Source organism: Chiloscyllium plagiosum, unplaced genomic scaffold, assembly GCF_037043375.1.
Source record: "Chiloscyllium plagiosum isolate Xiang-an unplaced genomic scaffold, Cpla_swu_hap1 HiC_scaffold_16, whole genome shotgun sequence".
Taxonomy (NCBI): domain Eukaryota; kingdom Metazoa; phylum Chordata; class Chondrichthyes; order Orectolobiformes; family Hemiscylliidae; genus Chiloscyllium; species Chiloscyllium plagiosum.
In genome coordinates this window covers 64,167,002-64,179,121 of record NW_028270154.1, presented here as the reverse complement: position 1 = coordinate 64,179,121, position 12,120 = coordinate 64,167,002, and the positions used below count along the sequence as shown (strand labels likewise).

The window sequence follows — 12,120 nt, the reverse complement described above, 5'->3', positions numbered from 1 at the left end:
GCATAGCACTCCAACTGGAATTCTATCAACAAACACGTTGACTTGGATCCCATTTACCACCCCTTGAGAAAAAGAATGGGAAATGACATCACCATTGGAAATAATGTCACCACAGGAAATGACATCACCAACCCAAGGAATCCCAAACATATAAGTAGAAAGCTTCATTCAGAGACTCACTGAAGATGTTACCTAGTGTGGTGACAAAGCATCCGAAAAACGAACCTTCCAGCTCAGCAAGTAAACATATATCCAGAGCCTTCTTAACTACCCTGTCTATCTGTGACAGAAATTTCAAAGAACAATGGACCTGAATCTCTTGGTCTCTCTGTTCAGCAAGGGTCTGGATTAGAGTGGTGTGAGAAAAGCACAGCAGGTCAGGCAACATCCGAGGAGCAGGAAAATCAATGTCTCGGGCAAAAGACCTTCATCAGGAATAGAGACATGGAACCTGCAGGGTGGAGAGATAAATGAGAGGGGGGTGGGGGTGGGGGTGGGGGTGGGAAGAAAGTAGCATAGAGTACAATAGGTGAATGGGGTGGGGATGAAAGTGATAGGTTAGAGTGGAGGGTGGCCCTGTGGCCCAACATTTCAACTCCCCCTCCCACTCTGCCAAGGACATGCAGATCCTGGGCCTCCTCCACCGCTGCTCCTTCACTAACCGACGCCTGGAGGAAGAACGCTTCATCTTCTGCCTCGGAACACTTCAACCCCTGGGCATCAATGTGGGCTTCACCAGTTTCCTCATTTCCCCTCCCCCCACCTCATCCCAGTTCCAATCTTCCAGCTTAGCACTGTCCCCCATGACCTGACCTACCTGCCTATCTTCCTTTCCACCTATCCAATCTACCTTCCTCTCTGACCTATCACCTTCATCCCCAGCCCCATTCACCCATTGTACTCTTCACTACCTTCCCCCACCCTCCTCTCTGACTTATCACCTCCATCCCCACCCCCATTCACCTATTATAGTCTATGCTACTTTCTCCCCAGCCCCCTCTCATTTATCTCTCCACCCTGCAAGTTCCCTGCCTCTATTCCTGATGAAGGGCTTTTGCCCGAAACGTCGATTTTCCTGCTCCTTGGATGCTGCCTGACCTGCTGTGCTTTTCCAGCACCACTCTAATCCAGACTCAGGTTTCCAGCATCTACAGTCCTCGTTTTTACCTCTCTACTTAGCAACACTACCCAGGGCCTACCATTAACTGTATACGTCCTGCCCTTGTTTGCTTTATTAAAGTGCAACATCTAGCATTTATCCAAAATTAACTCCTCCCATGCATCGTGGAAAGTCTTTCTGTATTGGCAAAGAGTCAATATTTCTGAGTAGATTAGCTATCTTGCAGCTACTAACTGCAAGTAGTGAATAGCACATTGTAAAGCACTTTCAAAATGTTCAGTCAGCAGAAAGAAACGTAGAACACAAGGTATATTCTTCTACACAAACCAAAAGTCTCAAAAAGTAGACAAAAACAGAAACCACTGAGAGAATACTTCAATGTTCAAGGTTGCTGTCACGTAAAATGAGAGTCCAGCAATTTTTTAACAGCTTCAACTAATTTGCCAAAGTATGATCTGAGGAGGTTACACCTCAGAATCAAAATGTTTGAGTTATTAAAAGCACTTGACGATTGACTCATTCTTTAATTTTTAATCTGACATTTGTCTCTCAGTCCAAGCACTAACGATGACTTGATTCATATTTTCCTCCTTCTGGAGAAAGATGATTTTGTAATATTCAAGAACATTTGAAAAATAATTATTTCAAATTAATTAAATATGGTATGACTATTACACATGCAGCCCGGATTCCACAATTTGCATACTAGAAATAACATTCCCACAATCTTGAAATTTTATGTGATTTCTCCACTGTAGCTCTGACCTCAAAAATCATTTATGGGGCAGGGTGGGAATCATATTAAAAACTCCTCCACAATTTCCATAAGCTGTGATGTGTGTGGATCAGCTGACAGGAAATAAAATTGTTTCTGGGAATGCCCTATTCCCCAAAATGCCCCAAGGGCCGACTAAGTATTGAAGAAACAAACAATTGAAAACTACGTTTATAAGCCTAAACACAAAGACACACCAAATTTTCAAGAACCTAAATCACTGCAGATACATGCAAGGAGAAGATCTGAGAAATATCATAATCTAATTATCAGCAGCAAATCCAGAAGAACAGGTTTCTGTGATTATTGTGATTGGGAACTGGGTGTCTTTTGGTGCAATCCAGGTAACTGCCAATATTTACAGGTTCGTGCTGTGATACTTTGCCAGTGACAAAAAAAACTGCAGATGCTGGAATCCAAAGTAGACAGGCAGGAGGCTGGAAGAACACTGGAAGCCAGGCAACATCAGAAGGTGGAGAAGTCGATGTTTCAGGTGTAACTCTTCTTCAGGAATGGAGAAGGGTTACACATAAAATGTCAACTTCTCCACCTCCAAATACTGCCTGACTTGCTGTGATACTTTGTCAGTCACAGTAACATTAATGATTGTCATGATGTGGAGGAGCCGGTGTTGGACTGGGGTGTACAAAGTTAAAAATCACACAACACCAGTTAATAGTCCAACAGGTATAATTGGAAGCACTAGCTTTCGGACCACTGCTCCTTTATTGGGTAGCTGTGGAACAGAATCATAAGACATAAGATTTATAGCAAAAGATTACAGTGACATGCAACTGAAATGATATATTTAACAAACCTAGATTGCTGTTAAGTCTTTCATCTTTTGGAATGGGTTGCAGGTTTCAGTTCATTAATATGTAAATCCCAGGACTTCTTTTAAGTCACATTTTTGAGATAACTTAAGGTTTTATAAATAAAGGTAACATCTCAGCTCAGACAATACGTTAAAGATGTGAGGTTAGAGTCTGTCTGTATCCCAATCTTGAGTCAGACTGTTTCTATTTCCAAAGTAGGAATTTATAAAATATTACATGGATTGACTGCCTGCATTGACTGCCTACAAGTTGTCCATTTTTTGCGCAAAATAAATGTACCTAGAATATCGGAAGATTAGGACCAGTCTTAAATGAGGAATCAAGCGGGCTAAAAGGGGTCATGAAATAGCTTTAGCGAGCAGAATTAAGGAGAATCCAAAGCACTTTATTCTTATATAAGAAGCAAGCGGGTAACTAGAGAAAGGATTGGTCCACTAAAGGATAATGAAGGAAGGCTGTGTGTCGAACCTGAGAGAATGAGTGAGATTCTAAATGATTACTTTGCGTCAGAGTTCACTTAGGAGAGGAACATGATGAATGTTGAGATTAGAGATAGAAGTTTGATTAGTCTGGATCACATTTATACAAGTAGGGAAAATGTGTTGGGTAGGCGAGAGGTTATTAAGGTGGACAAATCCCTAGGACCGGATGAGATCTATCCCAAGTTGCTGAGGGAGGTGAGAGAAGAAATAGCTGGGGCCCTGACAGATATCTTTGTTGCATCCTTAAATACAGGTGAGGTGCTGGAGGACTGGAAGGTTGCTCATGTTGTCCCCCTGTACAAGAAGGGTAGTAGGAATATTCCGGGTAACTACAGACCAGTGAGCCTGACATCAGTGGTGGGAAAGTTGCTGGAGAAGGTGCTGAGGGATAGGATCTATTTATATTTAGAAAAGAATGGGCTTATCAGTGATAGGCAACATGGTTTTGTGCAGGGGAGATCGTGCTTACCAACTTAGTAGAGTTCTTCGAGGAAGTGACCAAGTTGATAGATGATGGAAGGGCTGTTGATGTCATATACATGGACTTTAGTAAGGCATTTGATAAGGTTCCCCATGGTAAACTAATAGAGAAAGTGAAGTCACATGGTGTGCAGGGTGTTCTAGCTAGGTGAATAAAGAACTAGTTGAGCAACAGGAGACAGAGAGTAGTAGTTGAAGGGAGTTTCTTGAAATGGAGAAAGGTGACCAGTGGAGTTCCACAGGGATCAGTATTGGGGCCACTGTTGTTTGTGATATACGTAAATGATCTGAAAGAGTTAAAAATCACACAACACCAGGTTATAGTCCAACAGGTTTAATTGGAAGCACACTCGTCGATGAACAATCACCTGATGAAGGAGAGTCACTCCGAAAGCTAGTGTGCTTCCAATTAAACCTATTGGACTATAACCTGGGGTTGTGTGATTTTTAACTTTGTACACCCCAGTCCAACACCGGCATCTCCAAATCATGACTACGATCTGAAAGAGGGCACTGTTGGTATGATCAGAAAGTTTGCAGATGACACGAAGATTGGTGGAGTAGCAGAAAGCATAAGGGACTGTCAAAGAATACAGGAGAATATAGATAGACTGGAGAGTTGGGCTGAAAAGTGGCAGCTGGAGTTCAATCCAGACAAATGTGAGATGATGCATTTAGGCAAGTCTAATTCTAGAGCAAATTATACAATGAACGGAAGAGCCTTGGGACAAGTTGAAGAGCAGAGAGATCTGGGAGTGCAGGTCCATTGTACCCTGAAGGTTGCTGCACAGGGTGGTCAAGAAGACATGTGGTTGGCTTGCCTTCATCGGATGGGGTATTGAGTATAAGAGCTGGCAGGTCATGTTAAAATTGTGCAAGACATTGGTTCGGACGCATTTAGAATACTGTGTACAGTTCTGGTCGCCACATTACCAAAAGGATGTGGACACTTTGGAAAGGGTGCAGAGAAGGTTTACAAGGATGTTGCCTGGTATGGAAGGTGCCACCTATGAAGAGAGGTTGAGTAGGTTAGGTTTGTTTTCATTAGAAAAAGGAGATTGACGGGGGACCTGATTGAGGTTTATAAAATCATGAAGGGTATAGACAGGGTAGATAGAGATAAGCTTTTTCCCAGGGTGAGGGATTCAGTAACGAGAGGTCATGCATTCAAGGTGAGAGGTGAAAAGTGTAGGGGGGATACACGCGGCAAGTACTTTACACAGAGGGTGGTGGGCGTTTGGAATGCGTTGCCAGCAGAGGTGGTAAAGGCAGGCATGGTAGATTCATTTAAGATGTGTCTGGACAGGTGCATGAGTAGGTGAGGAGCAGAGGGAAACAGATGCTTAGGAATTGACGACAGGTGTAGACAGTAGATTTGGATCGCTTAAGCTTGGAGGGCCGAAGGGTCTGTTCCTGGGCTGTAAATTTTCTTTGTTCTTTTGTTCTTTATAATTCTGCAAATGCAAATTCACCCTATAGACTTATATGTGTGTGCGTGCATGAGAGAGAGAGAGTGAGTGTGTGAGTGTGAGTGCACAGGAGAGAGTGTGTGTTTGCATGTGTGCATGCTTGGTAGAGTGTGTGTGTGAGTATGATGAAGTATAAGCCTGTGAGAGGGTGTGAGTGTGGGGGTTGTATGCGTCTGTGAGAGAGAGAGTGTGTGTATGGGAGAGGGTCTGTGTGAGTATGAAACTGTGTGTGTTTGCATGTGCATGTGAGAGAGAGAGAGAGAGACAGTGTTTGGTGGTGAGGGGTCACCTGTAGTGTGACATGAACCCAAGGTCTCAGTTGAGGCGATCCTCATGGGTTCCAAACTTAGCTATCAGCCTCTGCTAGGCCATTCTGCATTGTTGTGTTTCCTGAAGTCCCCTTGGAGGATGGTCACCCGAAGACCTGAATGTCCCTTACTGCTGAAGTGTTCCCCAACTGAGAGGGAACACCCCTGTCTGGTGATTGTTATGCGACATCCATTCATGCGTTATCATAGCGTCTGCTTCATCTCGCCAATGTACCATACCTTGGAGCTATTGGGCTACAGGCTATTAGACTAGACAGGTTTGAGGTCCATACGGAGGAGGTGTTAGCAATTCTGGAAAGTGTGAAAATAGATAAGTCTCCTGGGCTGGATGGGATTAATTCTAGGATTCTCTGGGAAGCTAGGGAGGAGATTGCAGAGCTTTTGACATTGACCTTTATGTCATTATTGTTTACAGGCAAAGTACCAGAAGACTGGAGAATAGCAAATGCTGAAGGGGAGTAGAGACAACCCTGGTAATTATAGACCAGTGAGCCTTACTTCAGTTGTGGGTAAAGTCTTGGAAAGAATTATAATAGATAGGAATTATAATCATCCAGAAAGGAATAATTTGATTAGAGCTAGTCAACATGGTTTTGTGAAGGGTATGTCATGCTTCATAAATCTTATTGAGTTCTTTGAGAAGGTGACCAAACAGGTGGATGAGGTAAAGTGGCTGATGTGATGTATATAAATTTCAGTAATGCATTAGATAAGGTCCCTCACAGTTGGCTATTGCAGAAAATACGGAGGCATGGGATTGAGGGTGATTTTAGTGGTTTAGGTGAGAAATTCGCTAGTTGTAAGAAGATAGAGGGTGGTGGTTGATGGAAAATGTTCATCCTGGATTTCAGTTACTAGTGGTCTACCGCAAGGATCTGTTTTGGGGCCACTGTTGACCTGGATAAGAGTGTAGAAGGATGAGCTAGTAAATTTGCAGGTAACACTAACGTCAGTGGAGTTGTGGACAGTGTGGAAGGATGCTGCAGATTACAGAGGGAGGAAAATAAGCTGCAGAGCTGGGCTGAGGGATGGCAAATGGGGTTTAATGCAGAAAAGTGTGAGGTGATTTACTTTGGAAGGTGTAACCGGAATAAAGAATACTGGGCTAACTCTAAGATTCTTGGCATTGTGGATGAGCAGAGAGATCTCAGTGGCCAGGTGCGTTGATCCCTGAAAGTTGCCACCCAGGTTGATAGGGTTATTAAGAAGACATATGGCGTGTTAGGTTTTATTGGTAGAGGGATTGAGGTTTGGAGCCATGAGGTCATGCTGCAGTTGTACAAAACTCTGGTGCAGCTGCACTTGTAGTATTGCATACAGTCTGGTCGCCGCATTGTAGGAAGGATGTGGAAGTATTGGAAAGCGTTCAAAGGACATTTACTGATATGGAAGGAGGAAAGGCTGAGGGACTTAAGGCGGTTTTTGTTAGAGGGAAGAAGGTTGAGAGTGATTTAATAGAGACATACAAGATGATCAGAGGATTAAGTAGGGTGGACAGTGAAAGTCTTTTTCCTTGGATGGTCATGGCTAGCATGAGGTGGCATAGCTTTAAATTGAGGGGTGATGGATATAGGACATATGTCAGAGCAAGGTTCTTTACTCAGAGCATAGTAGGAATTACATGGAACGCCCTGCCTGCAATAGTAGTAGACTTGCCAACTTTAAGGGCATTTAAATGGTCTTTGGGTAAACATATGGATGATAATGGAATAGTGTAGGTTAGATAGGCTTCAGATTGGTTTCACAGGTCAGTGCAACATCGAGGACTGAATAGTCTGTACTGTGCTGTATTATTCTATGTTTTATGAATTAAAGAGCTTTGAGATATCATTGCCACCCAACAGGAGATTACGTGACCATGGAAGGAGGAAGAAATGTTTCGTCATAATGCATCAGCCATCACTATATGTGGCAAGTTTGTTGGGTCAATTATATATTTCTGCTTCTCAATATTGTATTTTCTTTAAAATATTATTATTATTAAATTATTATTAAAGTCCTATGTCAATCAGATTGCTTTTTTGTTGAGTAGTTTAAATCAACACTGAACCCTTGGTCTTTCTTTCAAATATCAAGCAGCCTTTTGTTTAACATTGGTGAAAAGACAATCAAGAGACTTCTCCAACAACACTGTGCTTCAAGAAGTTTATATACCACTGTAATTGTGTTACAAACATAGTACCACCTGCAACAGGACTAATACTGTGAAGAAGGACTAGAAGTTAGGACATCACAACAATGCCATAGGATAGTCATCATCATGTTATGTAATTAAGAAATGGAGGAGGTCACAACCAAATGATTCCAAACAGCACCCATTCCCCCCCCGTCACAGAAGGAGAGAGACTCTTTGATTTAATGATCAGCTTGGGAGCAACGGGTCCCTCATTTGATGAATGTATTATTTTCAATTGTAGATATAACATATCGATGTGTGTCCAGAATAGACTTGCAGGATCAAAGTGATGCTAAGTCAGGTCATCTAGCAGGGATGTCCCCGGGACATATATTTATGATATTGTTTAGATCAAACCATGTGACTTACATGGCTCCAGTAAAGTTGCTGCATTGATTTTGCACCTTGTAAGCTTCATGTCCAAGAATCAGTTTTAAGTCCTGTTTTCACCAGCCAAGCACTTTGTTTAAATATTATCCAATATAGACAATGTGAAATACAGAAGAGACAGTGATTGGATTTCTCCTGACCCTGTTAAATTTTTGTTCTCAATCACACAGTTGTAGGCAAATGCTCAGAGTGGGTTGAGTGACTTCCCAGACATAAAAAGAGAGCCATCAGCGTGGCCTGCTGAAAATAGTTGAAGAGCAATACGAATAGGCACTTCAGAGCCAAAAGCAAAACTATTTCCAGTTTGATACTTCACAAGTTTCTTTGACTTAATTCTCAATTCCCAATTTCATAAAATTGTGCTAGTCATGAACAAACTATCAGAAAATGGAAAAGACACCAATAGCCAAATTAACTACTGCAGCTAAAATTGGTGAGATTGTGGAACTGGTTTTATATGCTTCTGTTCAAAAATTGGTAATTTGATTACATTCTTGGGATGGTTGCAGCAGAGCCCTAGCAAGTGATCAGTGGATCTGGTCTGAAAAACCTGGTCAATAATCTTTACTTGATTAGAGTGGTCACCTTTTGACGAGTCCAAACATGAATAGAGGCATTGGAGAGGACAGGTTATAACTCTGTTCCATTGATTGTTTCAATGCTGATTGAAAGTGACCTTCTCTTTAAAGAAAAGGATGAAAGCCAAAGGTTATTTGCATGTATTTCATAACAGCTAGATGGCGAGTGGTATTGGAAGATGAAATTATCCCTGCTGAAATGTCTTACATTTTGAATTAGTTGGTTCCATGCAGATCCTCAATTTGATTGAATTGGTTCAGAGGAGAATTACATTCCTAAAGAAGAATAGGGAAACACATTGAACAAAGTGCAAAAATAAACCACAATATAATCTTAATATCACAGCAAATTACTCAAAAAGAGGTTAAATGACAATAATTCAATACAAGAAACTAAATTCCAAGAAAAAAATTGCCCAAAAAGGGATCTTGAATAGGGCCTGTAATCCACTCTTTTATGAAGTATTATCAATATGTCTAGAAAGACTACTTTTAAAAAATGTAAAATAAATTTATTATACATCAGTGGAAGGAAATTTTGATACTGAAGCATCTGTGATGTATCACATATTTACATAAACTCTGCCCCAAAGCCTCTCTGGGATTCCAGTCTGGTTATAATTGTTAAAAATGTTTTAAAATTAAGGATGTTGATTTATGTTACTTATGGTTTCAGCCTACAACTGAATGGCACAACGGATAGTTCTCTGAGACATAGATGCAATTTAAACACTCACATGTACAATAAAAAAACTGACTAAGCTTTACTCAGAGAGTAAATCACGAATGTGATTTATTCCTTTAACCCTGTTATGAAAGCTTTGGCACCTGGCTGGATTAAGCATATGGGTGACCATTCTTATTTATTTATGAGTTTCAACAGACAGTGCTCCTAGATTCATCAACTATGGAAAGCTTGGCAGAGGAGCCTGATCATATCTTCACCCAATGTCCAAAAATGCAAATATTAGAGTAGGTGTGTCTAGATTACAGACCTAGTTGATTTAATTCCCTCTCATTAACCCATTTCATGCTGGCAAAGATGTAGGCGATGCATGTATTATATTGCAAAAACACTCCAACTTATAGTAATATTTATGGAACTTGTGTATAATGAAGACACTGCAGGTCAAGCAGAATCCAAGGACCAGGAGAATCGACGTTTCGGGCATGAGCCCTTCCTGAAGCCTGGCCTGCTGCGCCTTTCCAGCAACACATTTTCAGCTCTGATCTCCAGCATCTGCAGCCCTCACTTTCTCCTGTAATGAAGACAACCCAGTGAAGGTTAACTAGGTTGCTATGGGAGACTGAGGGATTTTCTTATCAGTAGAGATTGAGTAGGTGGTGCCTGAACTCATTGATGTTTAAAAGAATGATAGGAGACTTTATTGATATATGTAAGATTCTTAGGCTTAAATGTGGAAAGATTGTTTCCCCTTCAGGGAAAATCTAGGACCAGAGAACATTGTCTCAGAATAAGTTTTTGTCCATTTAAAAGAGAGAAGAGGAATTTCTTCTCTCAGAGGCTAATTAATCCGCGGAATTCCTAACCATAGAATGCTGTCAAGGATGGGTCATTAAAGATATTTACAGCTGGGATAAACAGATTTTTAATCCTTAAGGGAACCAAGTCTTATGGGGAAAGGCAAGAAAATGGATTAACATTATCAAGTCAGCCAGATGTTATTGAATGGCGGTACAGACATAAAGAGCCAAATGGCCTACTTCTAACCCTATGTCGTATGATCTTAGAGCACAGTAAGGAGAGATGATCATAAGCTATGTCAAAGGGCAAGACTTCAAAGAGCGTCTTGAGAGAAAAAAATGAAAGAGAAGCCAGAGGCAGAGAGTTGATGGAAATACAGAGCTTAAAGTTAAGCAACCCACCAATGATAGAAGTAGGAAGTGGACCAAATCCAGAGTTTGATGTAGGCAGAAATCTTTGAGGGTAACAGAACTAGAAGTTAATTTATAACAGGGAGCAGCAAGAGCATATTTGCATTTGAGCAAAAGGATGGACGAATTTTAAATATGTGCATTTCAGTTCAGCAAACACAGTTTCGACCTGTGACCAGTAATACATTAAGTATAACTTCCAGGATTCTCTTGTGATTGGGATTTGATCACATTATTAACCTTTTAATTGTTTTGTTATGTTATTTAAACATTAAAAGCAGTATGTTAATTGTTATTTAACTTTCTCTTATGTAGTACTCCCGTGGCATTCGATTCATAGTATGTTTACACTATTTTTCCTGATCTATATGCAATACTCAACACTAACATTAAATTTCATTTGCTATTTTGCTGCCTAAAGAGCGAAGAAGCGAAGAAGCAAATAAGTGTAAGAGATGTACCCATAACTTACATGTCAATTTTTAAAAAAATTATGTTACAAATATCTGGATACTTATCCACTTTACCCATTAAATAAGTTTTGTTGGTACTGGTGTGCATTCATGATGCTCGAGAAGAAGAGAAAATTGAAAGTTGCAAACAAATCTCTGCATGTGGGCATTTGGGGCAAGGCCAACATTACTAGTCATCCCTATATACAGCTAAGAAAGTGATATTTGGCTTTCTTCCTGAATCTCTGTAATTCATGTATGTGCTCTCCATATTGTGGTTAGATAGGTGTTAGAATCAGTTGAGGCAGGGGTATGGTTTCCCTTTTTCTAAGTCCCTCTTGCTTAGTCACCACAGATAATTTTATAACATTTTAGCACACAGCTTGATAATAATTCAGTTAATTTAAACGTAGTTTGCTGGAAAATAACAAAGCCAATGACAAGGTATTCCTGGCTGAAAAAAAAGTTATATTACCTACTAACTCCAGGAATAAATAATAAGATCATCACTCCAAAGTCAAATAAAATACAGGTAATAAGTGACAATATCTGTTACATAGTGAGAGATAAGTTTAAGTAGTTTAGAAGTCCTTAGAGTCTTTTGAGGGGTTAGATTCTAAACCTGAGACCAAATGTAATTGTTTAATGACTTGTAACCACAGCAGTAACATAATCTGTAGATATATTCAGTTCTTAAAGAAAGAGTGTTTCTCCCAATTGCAATTTCAACAGGCACTGTTTTTCCAAGATGATGAGAGAATCAGACAAGGAGAGAGAGAGAAGAAGAAGAAGCCACCCAGGTTCAGTTACTGTAAATATATATTTTCTCTTTGTTCTGCAGCTCAAATTCAGCTGTTGAAATATAGGTCAATGTATATTCCTGAGTCTGGATCCACCAATTCTCCAAGCTGGCTACCTGGCAGATGACCCTTTAATCTCCCAAAGTGCAAAATCAGACAATTGAGAGTTAAATAGGAAATGTGAATTTCTTGATGCTGGTTCAATTGCCTGGTTTTGGTACCCCTAGATAAAACTGTAATTTCAGTGAAGATGGTTTTGTTTGTTCAATATGGGGGTCAGCAAATTTTCCTTAATTTGTGGTCAGGTGACCACTACAGCCATTTGAGTTCCATGTTT

At 40.5% G+C, this 12,120-nt stretch overlaps 1 long non-coding RNA gene across 8 annotated transcripts in view; it reads right to left on the bottom strand.

The window, feature by feature from the left end:
• The window catches only part of LOC122556751 (uncharacterized), a 91,543-nt gene that overhangs the window by 32,158 nt on the left and 47,265 nt on the right, over positions 1–12,120 (bottom strand). For 5 of the 8 annotated variants that reach the window (XR_015759662.1, XR_015759663.1, XR_015759664.1 and 2 more), the window contains one exon: positions 8,844–8,911. This is a non-coding gene — a long non-coding RNA (uncharacterized LOC122556751). Of the gene's footprint in view, positions 1–8,036; positions 8,912–12,120 lie in introns of all 8 variants that reach the window. The other 3 variants (XR_015759660.1, XR_015759666.1, XR_015759661.1) reach the window with 1 other exon arrangement.